At 50.7% G+C, this 19,240-nt stretch overlaps 1 protein-coding gene across 1 annotated transcript in view; it reads left to right on the plus strand.

Annotated features, from left to right (window-relative positions):
* The first annotated feature begins 14,059 nt into the window (after positions 1-14,059).
* Positions 14,060-19,240, plus strand: part of CAMK1G (calcium/calmodulin dependent protein kinase IG) — a 28,572-nt gene continuing 23,391 nt past the window's right edge. Inside the window, exon 1 of the mRNA XM_024551270.4 lies at positions 14,060-14,091. The gene's annotated coding sequence lies outside the window, so the exon portion shown is untranslated. The remainder of the gene's footprint in view (positions 14,092-19,240) is intronic.

Consider the following 19,240-nt stretch of genomic DNA (forward strand, 5'->3'; position numbering starts at 1 on the left):
CGCTCATACCACCCAAGCACATCTCTTTTCATTCTCAAGAACACAGCAGGAAGGTGGGGACATATTTCTGGCCTTTTAAATGGTGGTCAGAGAGTGGTATGCTGATGATGGTAATGATGATGACAACTGTTCCTGATGCTCTTTATGTATCAAATCATCCCTCACAACAACCCTATGTGATGAGTACCATTTGCATCATCACTTTATAGCAGAGTATAGTTATGTCATTTCCCCAGGTCGCATAGCTACTGAGACAGAACTGGGGTTGTAACCGAGCCAGCCAGACACCAGAGTCCATGTTTCCAACCACTCGTCGGCTCCAGCACTAGGCCGTTAAATTACTTTTGAAAAGAGAGTAGGAGAGACCATAGTGGGAAGGCCTGGTTTCTGGGTAAGCAAATAATCCCAATCTAAATAATCTAAACATAAACAGTTCTGCAGAGAGAGCACCCTGGTACAAGCAGCTCTGCCAATGATGTACAAGGGAGTTGGCCCAGCCAAGTAGATTAAAATGGGACCCAGTTCCCATGCAATGCCTTTAAGGGCAATCACGGAGGCCCCACCAGGCTAGAAGGCTCCCCCAAAAGAACACAATCTTTGTAGTAAGTGGTCAGCAGTCAGGAGGATAGGGCAAGACATTTCTCAATCTTTCTCATAGGATTGCTTCCCACGTCACACAGGTTCTCCTTTAACGAAGACCCAGAAACCTCCCTCTTCCCCCAAGCCCTCCCTCCCCCTTGGCCCTACTCCATGCAGAAAAACACCCCAGCTGCAGTGTCCCGACCCTGAGGTCTGAGCATCTTCTCTCACTCTACCTGGTGGGCTGGTGGCTGGTTGCTTACTGAGCAACATCATAGGAAGAGGCTTTAAGTCCTAGTGTTACTGAGGTTCGGTCCCACTGAGTAGTGACTAAAACAGTTCCTCAGGGCGGGTTGCCTACAGGAAAATAAGCCTTTCTCCCGCTGCTAGTGGCATGCTCTCAAAGCTTCAATGAGTTATGGTAATGAAAACTGTTCCTTTTTGCTGTCTTAGCTAAGACCCTCACTCCATGAGAAATAGGGAAAGGAGGAGCTGGGAAATAATAATACAGGTGGGAGAGGGAAGGAAAATCCTACCTGCACGTGCTGGATCCAATGAGCTTGTTTCAAAGGGTCTCTGGCTGACCCAACAATGGCCAGTAGAGGGCACTGGCCTAGTGCCTTAGAGAGCTCCAAATCGGGAGCTTCGGCTTGCCCTCTCTGCTCACTCCATGACGTCTCTGGGAGAACGCTGCATCTTCAAGAGGTCCCTGTTTAACCCAAAGGGTCCTTGTCAGTGTATCATAGGGGGCCAGTCTTTGGCCTCAAAATGTCAGATTTCTTTCCTGGCATTTACAATCCTCCTATTTCCTGTTTTTCTTAATAAAATTTCAAAATCTCCTTGGAACAATTTTGAAACATTGCTGTTTTCTAGGCAATGTTTTTGGTTAGACAGCTATGAAGGATACCCTGTCAGTTATTCCATCTTTCTCTGTCTGTCTGTCTCTCCCTCCTACACACACACACACACACACACACTCAACACTCACAGTTTCTGCTGACAGCTCAACCCCACATCTGCAGCCTGGGATCCAACTGAGAAGACAGATGATTGGGAATTAACTGAGTGCTCACATAACTTATTCTGCACTGAAGGTCTGTATCATAAAGGGTCTCCAACCTGTTCGGGAGTGTGCTTAGCATTAATTACCAGGCGCAGTCCCACTGAGTAGCGACTAAAGCAGTTCTTTCCAGCCGAGTCTCCAGGTGGTCAAAGGCATGAAAACATACCTTTTCTTTCTTGCAGGAGTACCTGTCAAATGGACCAGCAGTGGGAACCGTGTTTTGAAAAACAGGCAAGAACAGCTCACCCCTCAGCGAATTCCCACATGTGAAGCATGTTGCATACAGCTCCTTGAGTCGCACCCCCAGGCTCTGCCTTAAGAATAAGAAATGAGGATTGAGGATTTCACAGCATTAGCAAGCCCATGTCTCCAGAGGGCAGAGAAGGCAGACTTGGGGTCTTCTGTGGGTCTCGTTCCAGCCCATGTGCCGGGAAGGCGGGCTGACTCCATACTTCCTGACCGTAGCCCTGCCCAGCTGCACAAGGACCGTATATACCCTAGCACCAGCGCAACCATCCCCTTGGAGGCATATTATTTCACTAGAGCTGCTGTAACAAAGTGTCACAAACAGGGTGGCTTAAACAATAGAAATCTATTGTCTTGCAGTCCTGGAGGCTACATGCCCCAAATCAAGTGTCGGTAGAGTTTGCTCCTTCTGGGAGCACTGCGGGAGGATCTGTTCCACGCCTCTCCCCTCGTGTCTGCTGCCTGGCCAGCGCTGTTTGGCTCGTAGAAGCATCACCCTAATCTCCCCCTTTATTTCACGTGGTGGTCTCCCTGTGGGCACATCTGCTTCCAAATCTCCCCTTTTTGTAAGGACACTACTTGTATTGGATTAGAACCCTTCTTAATAACCTCCTCTTCACTAATTACACCTGCAATTACCCTATTTCCAAATAAGATCATATCCTGAAGTACTGGGGGTTAGGTGAAGTCTGAGGTGGGTTTCATAGATGAAAAACACAGGATGAGTGTCCTAAGCAACAGGAGAGCAGTGACTCGATAAAGCCCCTGAAGCATGAAACAGCAAGGTAATAGAGCCGTGTGGTGCAGATCCAACCCTGCCGGCAATGGGGAGCCACGGGCAGATTGAGCAAGCACGTACACTCAGGTTTGCATCGCGGCCCAATCGCTCCGCCAGGGCTCGTGAGGAATGGCAATGGGAGAGGGACAAGGCTGGAGGAAATAAGCTCCATTACTATAATCCACGCAAGAAAAGGTGAGGTCAACCCATGCAGAAATGGAGAAGAAGGGGCAAGTTTAAGAAATATTTAGGACATTAAATCAGCAAGACTGGGGACTTACTGATGTGGAAAGATGAAGGTGGGGGGGGGTGGTCACACGTGACTCAGGCTCCCAGGTTGGATGACTAAGTGGATTACACAGGATACAGAGGGAAGAACAAGTGCGGGGGGAATATGTCAAGTTCAGCTTCATCGCTCCTCCTCACCACTGCCCCCTCATGCTCCCTACTCCCCAGTTCTGACTTCCCACCTAGGTTTAGTTTCACATGAGCTGAACTTGGGGAAATGTAGGACCCCTGGGGGTGTTCCTCAGCATCCTTAAATAATACCCATTTTTAACACAGAAACTAGACATGTTTGACCCAAATATACCTAGACTCAACTACCTACAGTTCTATAACCTATCGTCTATAATTCTAAAATCAAAAAAATCCCACAAAATCTGTAAGGAAAAAAATTTTTTTTTATGCATGTGAAGTTCATTTGGCAGCAGAACTAAACTGAATCAATTGGGCTCACTGCTTGACCCATCCAGCCAGGGGTAGGTTCCATGCAGACATGGTGGCTTTCATCACAGCCATGTGACCACCCAGCAGAAAGGGGGTGCGAGTGTGTGCCCAGAGCGTGGAAAGGGTTCTGTGCAGACCCCCCAGGAGCTACCCACTATGCTCGTGAGAACCCCCGCACTGTCGAGACTGTTGGTCTCTCTTTCTGCAGGTGAAGAAACTGAGGCTGATCTAGAATGAACACCGCATCTGTGAGACAGGAATTTGCAAAGGGGCGCTAGGACCGGAACTGTCTTTATTCTCAGACTTCCCCCATTCACTTCTGGTTGTTTTCGTGTTGACTGAACACAACCCACAGACACGTTTTTCATACCCGAGCTCTAAACCACCCTCCTCCAACCCATGGATTAGAGCCGTGCCCCAGAACAAGCAACTGTGTGGTGCTCTCTGTGGGAAGAGCAAAGCCGCAGAACGCCGTTTCTCCAATGTAAAAGCTGGAAGGGAGCTGCGCGGAACACACAGACAGGTAGTACGTGCACGGAGGGTGCGTCTGTGTCTCTGCAAGTTTTGCGTCCAAATTTCGTGCACAAAATATCCGACATCTAATGGTGGCACAAGGCCCCTTCTCCTGAGATCCCACTGGCTCTGTTAGTGCTGACCTGCTCTGGGTTAGGAGGCTGGAGATCTATGCCTGCGTCTGCCTTTTGGAGAAAAGAGGACAAAGCAATGGTCCGGGAGTCTGCTTTGCTGACTCATTAGCTCATGGCACCCTCAGCCTTCCAGTTGCAACTGAGACCCCGGCTGCAGACCCAGCCCCACCCTCCCCTTGGTCACCAGGACCATCCTCCATTAAGGAACCCAGAAGTCCCTTTTATTCGATGAGACTCAGTCAGCATCCAGCCTTTCTCAGGGTTAATCCTCAGCTCTATGACTGAGTCCCTTCCTTATTCCTGCAACTAGTTTTCCTCCCTGAGCCCCATTTTCAACCTGGATTCTTGTGCTGGGATCCCCGTGATCAAATCTGCCCAGTGCCCACTTCCTCTGAGGTAAGGGCACTCCCTTGCTTTTGTTTTCACCTCCACGCTGGGCTTAGAGTCTCATCCTGATATCTCCCACTAAACCCCACCCCCATGCTACCTGCCAGCTTGCCTTCCTGAATTCCAATTCATATTTGTTGAATGAATTAATAAATTACCATCTGCTATACACTAGGTACTTAAAGGTAGTATCTATTCTAAGGTCTCAAAATTTTGTGAAATAATTCAATCATTGAAAAATGTTTAATATAGTAGCAGACTGAATAAGGTCTGCTATTGCTGTAGGGAGAGTGAATTATTTTGTCATGGGGGATGTTACAGAGGGGGTAAGCTGGGAGCTGTTATCGAAGCTCAGTTAGTAACCCTCTCAGCAGGAAAGGAGAGGACCGTCCAGGCAGAGGGATGTGGCATGAGCACCTCAGAACCCTCCTTCTCCGAGATTCCCCACCACTGATCTCTGCACGCCTGTGATGCCCTCTTACCTCCTGTGGGAACTTTGGGATGTGAGGGTCTGCTGGACATACCGGCCACTACCCATCACCACTTCCTCTGGATACTGAGCTCCACCTGGCTGCCAATCCTTCCGTTCTTAGCTAGGTTACAGGCTATGATGCGGTCAACTTATCTTACAGAGGAATGCCCACAATGACTTGTTTTCAAGGCCGATAATTCCAGAGTGTCCTATGATTGTAAAAGGAACGGGGACTGCTTTGGGGACTGCTCTTTCCTGTGTCCCTCAAATCTGCTATGCCCTGGTCCAGGCAGAGTATAGAAGAAATGTTTCCTTCCCTTCTCTCTGCCACACCCCATCTTGCAGACCTGGCCCCCAAACACAACCCTCTCAGTGAGCTAATCTAGTTCCTCTAGACCCCAGGATCAGTCCACAGTTTTCTCGTGCTGCCAAGCACACTGGTCTTGTCACCATTGCGAGAAGATAACCCATGTCCTCTGTGTTGTCCTTTAGTCTGGTTGCTTTCCCAAGGTTTCGGAAAGCCTAGGCAGGCTGTGCTCTCTCCACTTCCCTCCCACCTGTTGGGGTGGTGGGCGCGTGTAGAAATGCTGACAGCTGAGAGCAAAACAATCCATAACACGACGTGTCAATGCCAGCCTGCTCTCCACGCCCCAGCTGAGGACTTGCCTCCAGTACACAGTGCAGGAACTGGCCTTGGGTTTGGAGCCCAGTGTGCGTGTTCCAAGGCCCTGCACAGGGAGGGAGCCAGGCCATTGTTCTCTGCTCACAGACCTTGCCCCAGGGGCATCGTGCCCACATTCCCTCCTTCCACAGGTTTCTTTCAATCCATCCCTGAAGGCCGTATTCTGACTATAGCACTGAAACAGTCAGACGAGAGATCTGGTGTCTAAATCAAGCAATTGTTTCCTTCTAAGGGAGTGAATTACTTCTGCTTATTTCTACTTATTGTCGGTCCTATTATTTAAATGTTCCCTCTCAGGAACAATAGCAGATGAGAACATTTAGGTGGTGAGGATGCTCACAGCCACATGAGCCCTCCTTCTGCAGAAAGACTGGAAGGGGGACAGGAAGCAATGGTGAGGGGAGGCAGAGGACCACTGGAAGAAAGGTTTTCTTGTTGCTGCTTTCCTCGGGGGGCCCCCGGGGGGTGGGGGTGGTCCCAGAATGCTGTCTAGCTCCCAGGTCCTAGGCATTCCAGTTCAGGAGTCTGGTTGCCACCCTCCCAAACCCATTATTAAGGAAGTGTTAGTCTTTCATGGGCCCCACTTGTGACTAAGTCCCTAGCTAGGGCACACATTGGACTTTCCAGGGTACTGGCATGTAGGAGAGCTCAGGATGGCTCCTCTTCCTGGAAAGACAGTTACCCCAAGAGGGAAGAGGACCTGTTCTTTGACCCTTTAGCATCTGAAGCTGAGACCTCACTGTACGTGGAAATCCACTGTCCCAGACATCTGGTTTACAGGCATGCACACATTTGCACACGCACACCCAGAAGCCAACACTGCCCCTGCCCTGGCCCCGTGCGCTGCCCTCGCCCAGCTCTCCGGAGATGCCTCCCTCTCCTTGTTGGTCCCTGCAGTGTCTCGGACTGAGTCATGTCTCCAAGAGTCCTCTTTCTAAGAGTTTATCATTTCCTGTGCACTTTCTAACCAGTTTCTCATTTTATTCTTAGGACCCTCTTATTGAGCAATGTATTCCTTTATGCCCAATTTATGCCTCAGAAACAGACTCAGCAATGAGAAGAAGATTGCCTTGGATCACACCACTCTAACAGGGCTCCCAGCTCCATCCCAAATCTACTCTTGCGTCTGACTCTGAACTTCTTCGCTATAACGCTCAGAGAGGTTACACTACAGAGTGTTAGGGTCTGTCTGGGGAGACACTCCTGAAGGTCAACCATTCACTCAGCAGACCAATTCTCCGCTAGATGAGTTATTCCAGAATGCCTGCTCTGTGCCTGCTCTGCGCTGGGCGCCACGGGCAGAGATTCGCAGGCTGGCCCTGTGGTCCCGTTAGGTCCTTTCCAAAGAGGGCAAGGGGCTTAGCAATCACCCCTGGAAATTTTCTAGAAGGTTGGCATCGTGGGGATGACTGGTCTGAGACCTCCTCCTCCTAAGGGAGTGGGGAGCAGAGGGGTGCAGGGAGGAGGAGAAGGAGTGTCACCTCAATGCCTGGCACAGTGTCGCCCCAATAGTAGAAACCTGGCAATTCTTGTTGGTTCCTATAATATCAGAGACAAGCAGCAGCAGTCTGCTCCCATATCAGGAATACGGACAACTTTGAGGCAAGGCTTTCTGAGGAAGTGGTGTTGATCAGAAATTGTCCCTGCCAAGAAAAAGATAGGCCAGAGGGGCAGACACAAGCACCAGGTCTGGACAGAATGCTGTCACTAGGGGGCAGTGGCAGCTCGCTTTTGGGAGTGAGGGACCCGTGAATACCCATCATTCTGGAGAAGCCAAGCGCAATCCTGCTGCTTTAGAGGCCTGGCCCTGTGGGGAGGACCTGGAGGTGGACATGGACTTCAGCCTGGAATAAATGCAATGTAACTTTTCGTGTTTCATCTGACCTTGACAGGAGACTCAAGGGTTAGATTGACATCGTTGGCCCAGTTTGCCGGGTAAAAACAGAAAGATCCTTGTGCTTTAGACCCATCCCAGGTTGTGTGGCTAGTGAAGATGCTATGGGGGCTAGTGCTGGGTCCCCTAAGCCGCAGACCAAGGCCAAGTCCAAGACCTGTTTGTACATGGTGATGTGGTCTAATGCTTTAGGGAAATTCTCACCATCATGATTTTTCCTTTATGGGCCATCCCTTGTGTTATTTACTCATTCCCTGGAGGGTTAGGAAGAAACAGAAAAAGGAGATTAAAATCAAATTGGACAATCCGGTACTTTGTAAGTGACTTTGCTAAAAGGTCGGCTGAGGTAAGAGATACTCATGACTGCCCACCCACTGCCCTTCAGCTCTCTTCCTGCTGTCCTTCAAGGTCACACAGTAGTGACCTTAGAGTCAGGACTGGTTCCTCCAGCTTCAGATTCAGAAATGCATGCACATAATGATGGACAGTGAGGAGAGAGGTGCTGCCCCCTCTCCCGAGGGGCAGAGCAGGACTGACTGGGTCATGAGCTAAAACTCCGAAGTCCATGGTGACAGGCTCTACCCTGCCCCCACTCTGCCTGGCACATGGCACATCCCAGTGCTGAGCTCCTTTGGGAGTGTGACTCAGGCAGTGGAGGTGACGGCTTCTTTTGGCACATGGGCACACAGCAGACACAGGAGGAGGGGGGGATCAGGTGAAAATCTACTCACCTTGTAGACATTTTTTTTTAGTTCCTCCTCACCAGAGGACATTTTTTCATTGCTTTTTTTAGAGAGAGAGAGAGAGAAAGGGAAAGAGAGAAACATCAATACCAGAGGGAAGCATCAATTGGTTGCTTTCTGGATGTGCCCACATAGAGGATCACATGCGCCCAGACCGGGGATCGAACCCACAACCTGTTGGTTATGGGACGATGCCCCAACCAACTGAGCCACACCCAGACAGGGCCTTGTTAGGCATCTTACCTGCAAGATCCGAGCTAGAGATAGCCCAATGTTGCCTTAGCAGAAGCTGAGGGAAAAGAATAGAAAGCTGTCAGGAAAGTATGCATAGAGAAGCCCAGGTGGAATAGGCTGGTGTGTCCTCCCTAAGGGTTTGGGGCCGTGGGGAAGCAGACAGAGGTCCTGACTGAGTGACCCACCTGACACCCAACTCTTTGCAGACTCTAAAGAAATTGGAAGGTGCAACACAAATCAGGAGAAGAGGGCTGTTACACGTCATCCTGGATTCTGCACGTGCATAGGGGGCAGCCTTTGCGGAGCCCGTTTCTAATGCACTGAACACCTCCTCCTCCTGCTATCACTGGTCAAACTCAGGACACCAGAAAACTCTCCTTTTAGGTTTGATTCAGCCCTTGGCCTTGTAGGTCTTTGTGGAACTCCTTCTCTGCCAGGGGAGATGGTAGTGTGGAGCGTGGTTTCTATCCTTACACAGCTTATCACTCTCAGGCAGCCCTGACAGGTATCAGGCCGATTTCCACCCCAGTGGAGCAGGGGGGCACCATCGCAGAGACGGGCTTTGGGAGAGAGGGTCGTCCATTTGCCTGTGGACCCAGGAGGGATGTTCAGGGCGGGAGGCTGTTTACAGGTCTGGCTCAAATGAAAAGAGGAGCACATCTCAGGCTGCAGGAACAATGCACACGAAGATGCAGCGGTGTCTATTCCTGGAAGTACTAGAAATCTGGTGCCTTATTTTTAAAACAAATAAAGACGAAAGTAGTGAGTGTTACATTGATTCATGCCTGTGTGCCAGCCTGCCTCTATTGTCCCGTAATTCTGATTCCCTCCCTCGCACCGCCACTGCCTGAGCCTACTCCATCCTGTTATTCCACTGCCAATCGGATTGTGTTATGAAATACGTGTTATTTGTTCTTTCGTGGCCCCTCTCCTCTCTCGTCTTCCTTCCTGTCATCCTTTCAAGGCCTGGCACAATTTGTTCCTTTCTCACCTCACCAGTTGCATCTGGGCTTCTGTCCCTCCTGCTCTCCCTGCCCAGCCACAATGCACTTCTCTCTGTCTCTCCAGTAGGTATGGCTCCTTTCTACCCCAGGGCCTTTACACCTGTGGTCTTTCATTTCTCTGACTTTTCCTGAACATAATTCTTTTTTCTTCTGATTCCAGTTTGAAAGTCACTTCCTCAGGGCTAGGTAAGGTCCCTGTGACGTGTACTTTCATAATGCCCTAAACTAGTCATAGCACTTATCACAATTATAATTATCTGTATTTGTTTAACATCTGATGTTACAGCTAGAACGAAAGACTCATTAGGGCCAGACTGTGCCTGTCTTGTTTATTACTGTGTGTTCAGAGCCTAGCATGTTGCTAGGACAGGGTAGGTGCTTCATAAGTATTTGTTGCATAAATAAATGAATGAACGAATGAATGAAGATAGTTTTCCACCCTGGCACCTCATTATGTCTTGCCATTTGGCTATGTAAAAGCTCAATGTCAAGATCTAGTTAAATGTAAAAGACAATGCAGTCATAGGTGAGGTGAGAGAGAGCTGCTCTGTCCTCATGAGCACACCTCCCTTCCCTCTTTCTTACATCAAACCATAAGAGAACACCTTATTTTGTGTGTTTCAGGGGTGAGCATGACCACGTGGGAGCAGTGGAAGTGACCACCTGAGAGTACACGTGGCCACATCTCCATCTGTGGCGTCACCTGTGAACCAAATAGCTAGATAAGCTCAGACCCACCAGTCACTTCAGGTGAGAGGATGCTCCCTGCCAGGCACCGGCACCTCCTGCAGGTCGTCCCCTTCCCTCTGCTCCTACTGCCTGCTTGGTTCAGGCCCCAGCCCCTCAGGCCTCCAGGACTGCAAAGCCTTCCTGCTGACTTGCCTGTCTCCATCTCCCCACTTCAGTTGAACTTCAGTGGAAACCACACATGGTTTCCCACAAACACCCTTGCTTAGGAACCCACAGCAAGTGACTGTCTACTGACTCTGTGGCCAAGCCCAAAGCACTCTGCCCAGCTGCTCAAACACCCTGACTGGCCAGCCTCACCCGCTTCGCACTGCAGAGCCACCTTGTCATTTCCAGCATGCATCTCATCTATTCCAGCCTCTGCGTTTGTTCTAATCCCACCCCACTCACCATACCTCCCACATCTGGCCCTACTCATCCCTGAGACCCAACCCCACTTCCATGAAAGTCTTCATGAACACTTCCCTGATGACTCCAGCCCAGCGTAGTCTGCCCTTCGTGGCCCCATCTCTGGTGGCAATGTGAGCTAATAGTGCCCTGCTTCGCCACTGATGCGTCGCTGAAGGTTTTCTGCATTTTTGTCTTATTTCATCTACAGAGCACAGGGTTGATGCTTAATAAACATTTGGTTGAATGGTCATTTGGGAGACATGTAGAGATAAAGCCATTAAAAGACTCTGAACCAGACAAAACTGCAAGCACAAGCGTGCGTGTGTGTATGTGCACTGTACACGTGTTTTCATGCCAGACACTCACTTCCACCTCCTGAGAACCTTTCCCAAATGCCCCTTGGGTTCTCTGATCACCTGTGCCAACACTTAAGGAATGGATGCCCTGGCCCCACTCCGGCGTCTGATGCCTGGCATGTGGCTGGGTCGGTACCTGCCAGGACATCTGCTTCCTGAGCTCAGCAGAGAGGCAACACTTTCTCCTATGGCACTCAACATCTGCAGGACCTATTTCTGTTTCCACAGCTGCAAATTCATTTCTGGCTCCGTGGCTCGCCCAGGCCCGCAGTGTGCAGGCAGACTGGAAGGAAGGGGATGGAGGAAGGAAGATTCTGGTGAGCTGCTGCTCACAGGCAGTTCCTTGCCCAGTTCAAATTCGTACCAGGGCACATCACAAAGCACAGGGTTGACTGATTCGTGTGCTTGGACAGTAGAAATTCTATGAGTACAGAGTCTCGGTCTGGTTTCGTGTCCCCAGTCGGTGCTTGATAAATGCTTAAGGAACGAGTGTATGCATGTGTGTGCGGGAGAAGACGTCAGAGAGGCAGGATTCAGCACCCTCCAGAGATAAACTTTGCAATGTTTGTTGAGGTCCATAGGCATTGCTTGACTGTCTCAGGCTGGGTTTAAACTCCCCAATCCAGTGTTCAAACAGCAGGAGAACAGCTGCTAGACGAGATGCTAGGCCCAGAGAGTCTAAGCCAGGGGTGTCGAACTCATCTTCACCGAGGGCAACATCAGCCTCGCGGCTGCCTTCAAAGGGCCGAATGTAGTTTTAGGATTGTATAAATGTAACCACTCCTTAATAGTTGAGCGAGAGCTTGGACCTGCCACCAGGTAGAAACAAGGTGCCAGGCTGGATAAAATGAGGTGGAGGGCTGGATTCGGCCCATGAGCCTTGTGTTTGCCACCTATGGTCTAAGCAATAGAAACTAGAATTCAAGACAAAAATAAAAAATAAAAGAAGAAGAACCAAGGACAGCTGTATTCAACGAGTTTTGGGAACAGCACCAAGGAAGGCGTGATTAGTTCTGAGGTCGGGAAATCATGGAAGGCTGCATGGACGAGATGGCGTTGGACATAGATTTTTAAAATCAATAACATTCCCATGGGCAGAGGATGAGGAAAGGGCACTCTATGCTGAGATCAGCATAAGCGAAGATTAGGAATTTGGGAAATAAGTGGCAGGTTAGAAATAAGTGTCTCACGAGCTGTGACTGGAGTGTCCGCTGGGTGGACGGAGGGACTCGGGGAAGCAGGGAGAGCTTTGTGCCGGACCCAGGAATGCCTCCACTGATGGGCTGACGTGTTTGGAGTTCATTCTATGGGTAGGAGATCTTTTTGAGGAGGCAGCAGTGTGTTATGGAGATACTTGAAGCAAGGATGACAGTTGGATTGGAGATAAAATAACAATAGCTCACACTCATTGACTGCTTACCATGTGCCAGTCACCGCTTTCAGCCCGAGTATTCCGTCTCATCCCACCCTACTAGAGCATAAAAGAAGTTCAGTAATTGTCCCATTTTACAGGTGAGAAGACTGAGGCATGGGGAGGTTAAGCCACTTGTCCAAGGCCACACATCCAATCAAGGGGTGACACAGGAGTCCAACCTAAGAGCTCTTCCAGAGCCACTTTTAACTATCCCCATGGATCACCTTACCTGACGACCAGTTAGGGCCTAATTTATCACAACAGCACCTCAGAGAGAAAACGAGGGTCTGAGCCAACATTGCAGAGATGAAATATAAAAGAGGCAGCATTTATTTACCACCTTTTGTGTAAGAAAGGCACAATATGTATACACACACACACATATATGTATGTATTCATTTGTATCCATATAAACAAGTACTGGAGAGAGACATGAAAAATTAATAAAAGTAACTACCTACAGGAGGCAGGGTAGGAGGGAAGAAGTGGATGGGGCATGGGGAGTGGTGAGACACACGATGTATGCCTTTTAATAAAGTTCTGAGTTTTGACCCATATGAATGTATTTATTTTAAAAACCCCTAAGTGATATAAAATAAATAGGCACAATTTCAAAGCTAATTCAAAGAAACAAGTAAAAGTGTGTAACATCTGACTAGACCTGGAAGGCGACGAAAGAGACAACACGGCCAAAGAGAGAGCTTGAGTGTTGGGGAGACGGTAGCCCGCTGGCCTTGCTGCGGAGAACGGAGGGGACAGAGTGGGGTTAAAGGAGGCTCTAACACGCTCACTTTTGTTTGTGGACGGAAGTGGACAGTTGGATGTTGAGATAGAGGTTGACAGCCCAGATGGGGGTCTTGAGTTGGGACATTCACAGGAAGCCCCCCATGAGTGGGTGTTAAAATTAAGAGGAAAGTAGAGAAGGAGAAGCAAGAGGGCAGAAGACAGAGGTTCGAGGGATCTACTCTGAAGCAGCAGCAAAGAGAAGCTGGGATGGAGACTATGAAGGCCTGGTCCAGGGCAGGACAATGAGGTCGGTGTGAGGGAGCAGAGGTGCTTCTAGAAACGGGGCAGAGGAGACATATCAGGTTCAGTGGGTGGAACCATTCAACATGGGGTCCCCCTGAGGGCCATCCAAGGACTTCTCTGCGGGAGACAGCATGCCAGGCAGACACTGAGGGCCCTTCAGTCTCTACATTTCAGCCAGTGTAGAAGCCCTACTGCTCAGGTAGGTGTTTTCACACACTACACCCCAGCAGCTGAATCGCTAAGAGGGAAACTGAGGCAGGCACACCTAGAAAGCTTTCTGGATTTTCTGTTTTCTCCTCATTCAGGGCAATGGAAGCCTCTAATCTGATGTTTTGTTTTTTATTGCTTTTTATTTTTCCTCTCTTTCTTTCTATTACACACATCAAAGCAAACACAATTACTCACATGTACACACACGGCATAAAAGGGCCCCCGTGCAAAAGCATTTCTCTGGATCAGACTAAATGCTGCTCGGAGGGAGGGAGAGCAGACCAGAGGAAAGGAAGGAGAGATGCAAGCCACCTAGCTACTTTTCCTCCCCTTTAAGGCTGCCTGGTTACGGTCCTGGGAAAGAAAACCCCTGCATTCCTCCCCTTTAATTCAGTTTATTGTTAAAGCGCTGGAGCAGCGAATCCTCACAGACCTGTAGGAGCTGGAGTGGGAGCACCAGGAGCACGAATTCTTTCTGAGTCCCTGGGTAAGATGAACCTGCTTCTTTTCTTGATTTTAGGTTTCCTTGCTTGGTGGCAGACAGGCTGCTCCTAGAGAGTGGGTTTGAAGAGCCACTTTTGTCAGCAAGTTGGGTGTTTATTTCAGCCTCAGTTCCAGGCTTGCCTGATTCTTGTGGTGTCAAGGGTAAGTTGTAGCTGCCTTGGAAAGTAAGTCTGAATGGGGGTCCAGGTAGGGCCTCCGTGGGGAGCCATCACTTCAGGGTTGGCTTGAGTGGGAACCCTTTGCACTTCTGAGCAGGAAGCAGGGAGCCACATATCTGTCTATGACCCTCCTGCAATCCCTGCCTGCTGGCTGCCTCCCAGGGACAATCCTTGGGGCTCTGTGCCTGGGAGGGGTGGTCCATCTCCAGGGTGTCAGGACCTCCAGCGTGCCTCTGGCTCGGGCTCAGCCTTCCTCTCTTAACCCCCCTGACCCCATCTGTCAAACCAGGCAAAGCCCATTCTGCCTACCTGCCTGGGTTGTGGTGAGCATTAGGACAGCCAGTGGGCAAAAAGGAGGTTTGTAAACAGCCTGTGGCTCTGCAAACCGAAGGGAGGTGAACCAGCCTCAGTCCCCCTGGCAGGGTCCAGGGACAGGCTCCAGCTCCCTGTCCCTGGCTGCGTTAGGATGTAGAACTCAGTCACCGAGAGCGTGTCAGTCACAAGACCACTCCTTCACCTTCCCCAGGGGTGCGTTCATCTCCCTCCTGCCTTTAAACTTCCCTAGTTCAGTTCTCAGGTAAAGATGCTAAAAGGCGGTCTGGATTCACCACCACCACCACCCCCCATCCACGCTGTCCCTTCTCTCCACGTAACTTTGACGTACAAACCTTAACCCTGAGGCTCCCAGAGGCTCTGCCAGGGCTCTCGCTGGTCTGGCTGCAGTGCATGGCTGGCTGGCTGCTTGCTCTGGAGCCAGATAAATTGATCATGAGGAAAATCGCTGAGAAGTGTCAAGAGAGTCAAGCAGGCTCCGTCTTGGGTAAGGAGATGATCTCTTCCAGACCGGAGGCTGGAGACAGAGCCTGGCCCCTGGCAGTCCTACTGACCCAGGCTAAGCGGGGCCAAAGATGAGACCCAATAGGCCATAGCACAAAGTGCTTAGTAATACTGGATACGGGGACCACACTTCACAGTTGATAATGTGGTTTTTCTTAATCATCTTTAGGACAGGTCCACCCGGCTGGTGAAGCAAGTAGTGTGTCTCCTTTAGCACAGACGAGACCACTGAGACTCAAAAGGTTAACCGGCTTGCCTGGGGTTGCAGAGCTGCAGACTGGCAGTGTCCACTTGATGATAGTGGCATTGGAACCCAGATCTTCTGGCATGATCAGTGGCCTTTGCATGATACTGCAGATAGTTACGGCGGGTGTGTGGGGAGGGGGCGTGGTATTAAGAGAGCACTCCTTTTAAAAGAGGAGGCAAAACTTTGGGAAAGAAGCCTCAGGTTAGAGTGAGAAAAGGTTTGGGCTGGATCAGGGGGAGGCTCGGGCAATAGACGGCTGGGGCCCCAGCGTCGATGCTGAGAAATCTGAGTGTTCCGGAGACGCAGCCTTTTTTAGCTCATCCGAGCCCTGCTTGGGGGTGGGAGGGCGTGAGGGGCGGGGAGAGCGGTCTGGTGTTGGGACTGCGTGAAAGCATCCTGAGGACGAGGGCGGGGTAAGTGAAACCAGCAACCATCACCAGAAAAGAGGCAACAGGTTGCGTGGTAGGGGGCCAGGAGGCTGCCGTTGGCCTCTGATGGAGTGTCTTTTGCCATCCGCTTGATTTACAGTATTTTGCTTCACATGTCTACCCCTCAGGATCCCATCTATAAAATGGGGTTAATGACACCTACCTTGCACGGCGGCAGGGAGGCATTAAAGGAGATAATGCAGGTGAAGTGCCTAGCACAGTACCCCACCCAGGCGACCAGTCTCGGAGGGGCGAGCCTGGAGCAATGTACCTGGGACTGGAAAGAACCCGCTCTAAGAGGAGAGTGCCTACCTTGCTCCCTCTCCCCCATTCACGCACGCACTCGGCCATAAATAAATTGCCACAAGGAGTGCCTGCTGCCTGCGAGGGATGGGGCCGGGCCGCAGCCTGCCAGGGCCCGCGGAGTGAATGAGTTGCAGGATGAATGGGAGAGAGGAGGAGCGTCGCGCCCGCGCTACAACTGCAGGCGCGCCGCCGCGGTCCGTGGCAAAGGGGCTGGGGTTGGGGCTGGGCGGCTGCCAAAATGAGCGCTAGGCTGCTGGGGCCGGCGGGCTGCAGGGGCTGTGAGGACTGTCCAACCCGCCGCCCTCGGAGGGGGAAGGCTGGTAACGCCGAGCCTCTTGCCACAGACGTCCTGAGCTGAGGCAGGGCTGTCTTCGGCGCTCCTCCCCAGGTGGAGATCCCTCCCCTCACCTTCTGGAAGGAAGGAAGGCAGTGCCTGGCTGGGGCGGATTATAGAAATCAGCCCTGCACCTGTCAGAGGAGGCACCCCTTACATGGGAGTTAAGCTCAAAGGTAGCGTGTGGCAGACACGCAGTCAAAACTGTTACCCTTGAAAACTCCTTAGAAAGGGGTCCGGGTGTAGATGAACATATTGGCCCTGAAAAAACCCGACACCAGCAGTATTTCCTACAGTGTTGCAACAGATCTGTGTTTTCTTGGTTACCTACCAGATGAAGCAGTCAGTTTGCATTATCGGGGCCGTGATGTATGAGAATTTATATGTCTTTAAACACTTTAGAATCATAGTGAGAAGAGATGCTCACACTGCGAGAGGCACGTGGGAGCTGAGACCAGCTGAGGGAGTACCGGGCTCACAGCTGTCCAGCACTCATCCCTTTCTAAATTGTCATTTGTTTCCCTCTCTCCCCGGGGCACCATGCTTAATTCACGTCCCTGTAGTGTGGGCCCACCACACAGCACCTTAGTGGTTGCAGAGTGCTTTATATGCCCTCTGATGTACTAGACACCCACAGAAATGCTAAGAAATAGAGAAAGGCCATTGTTTCCATTCAGCAGATGGGGAAACTGAGGCCCACTGTGGTTAGAAGCACATTAAGAATAAGCAGCATCCCCTGCTTTCTCCAGTGACTCCTCTGTGTTGGCCTCTCAGAAACCAAGTGAAGCTCTAGAGAATATTCCTCGTTTCCTAAATGAGAGACTCACAATAAAGCTTAAGCAATACGTGAAATCTGGCTTGTCACTGCAGCAGGAGGAATCTAGTTAAGCTTAAATATGGATTTGCGCCTGAAATAAACTGCAGGAGGCAATTGAGAAATGTCCTTCCTCAGTGATTTTATGAGCAGAAACTGGCAAGCAGAGTTGGCCTTTGAGACGCGGGACTAGTGGAAGGGCTGGGGGTGGAGTCCGTGTTCCTTAGAAGCTCTGTCCAGCCAGAAGTCTCCAGGAGGCTTTGGGGTCCGGGCCTGGGCTCTGGCCAGCTTGAATCGCAGCCCATGAGTTGGAAACAGGTCCTGCCAGCACACACAGACCCAGCCACGTGCCTGGGCCTCCGTGCGGAGGCTGTGACTGATGGCTGCAGGCGGCTGGAAAATTCAGATATTGCTCAAACAAGTGGAGACTCACAGAGCATTAGAGATGGCCTCGTCCCTGTTTCCCAAAGTAAGCTCCGAGCAATCCCAGATGCTCCTGGGTGCTAATAGGTGTTACAAAAGGAAAGAGTTCTACAGTCTAAAGCGTTTGGGAGATGCCAAGTTTATATACCCTTAAGCAGGTGTCTTTCCTAGTCCACAGAATCTTTGATATGCTAATGTGATCATTACAGACACCTGCTGAATGGGGCAACAAATCCACTTTGTTCAGAGTCTCCTGGAACTAATATTCTAAAAACAAACTTCAGAGAAACTTAATCTAACCTCCTATTTTCACCAAGAAGAGAGGTGGGAGCCCAGAGATGCACAAACAGTGATCTGCCTGAGGCTGCACAGCTCCTCCTTGCTAAGCCAAGACTGGAGCCAGACCCTAAGTTCTTTCTCGTGTGCTTCTCAATCCAGAGCACGATGGAAGGTCCAGTATGGGCCCGGGTCCAGAAAACGGTGGGGCTCAGGCAAGAAAATGTCCCAGCTTTAGCCTTTCAGCCCCTTTATAACCAAGTGATTTGTACACTGCCACGGCTCCTGTGCCCCAGCCTGGAGACAGACAGCACATTCTCATGACAGATGATCCGATGGAGAACCTCCCTCCCGAGATCCACAGGCCTTTCTGAGTCACGCTCCAAAGACACGGAAACTGTGGAAGCATAAAGCAGTCTTAGGGAGGCCTGACTCCTCTCAGATGAGTAAAAGAGCCACCCACACATGGTCCCTCGGAAAGGCTCTGAGGCCTGCTCACCATGCCCCAAGTGAGAGCGCTGGCAAAGGCAGGCTGCCTCTTCCTGCAGGTGGGGTTGAGAGCCATCACCTGTGGGTTGAAGGCTGCAGAAGCGCTACTCAAAGATTCTCTCCTTCCCTGTCCCCATCCCTCTGGTTTGTTAGTGTCCAGTTTAGGAACTGTACAGTGGCTTTGGGAAATGCATTGCATTGCATTAAATTGAATGCCTAGGGATAAAAACCTGGTGCTCCCAAGACTCTGGGACATCTTGTCATGAGGTGGCCTGGCACCTTCAGGATATGGTGATGACGATGAGGAGGTCACTGAAGATAAACCTCATCTGCCTTACAGTTCCATCTGGGGCTAGTGCTGCTGCTGTGACCAAATGGAGCCTGGGAAGGAGAGAAGGACAAGGACGACCTATGGAAGAAGCAGGTGAAGGGCACCTGCCTCCTGGGCTCACAGCCCAAGATCTCTCAGCAGCGCCTCATAAGTAGCCAGGCTGGACGCACAGGGATCACACAGCCTGTTCCCAGAAGCTCAGAAAAGGCTGCACTCAGAGGCGGGGTCTGCCCCAAGGCTGTGCATCCTGCCCTTCAGGAAGAACTTCTCCCTTTGTAGTCTCCTCCTGGCTATGAAAATTTCCCCCAAGAGATCAGAAGACCATCCCCAAAATATGCCTGAGCACTGGCGAGAACCAGGCGCTGAGCTAGGCCCAAGGGAGACAAGGAGATGGACCAGGTCTTTGTTCGTGTGAAGTCGCTTTCTAGTGACAGTATGACCTCAAACACACAAGCAGGGGGATTTCAGATTGTCAGATGTGTTATGGAA

Source organism: Desmodus rotundus, chromosome 12, assembly GCF_022682495.2.
Source record: "Desmodus rotundus isolate HL8 chromosome 12, HLdesRot8A.1, whole genome shotgun sequence".
Taxonomy (NCBI): Eukaryota; Metazoa; Chordata; class Mammalia; order Chiroptera; family Phyllostomidae; genus Desmodus; species Desmodus rotundus.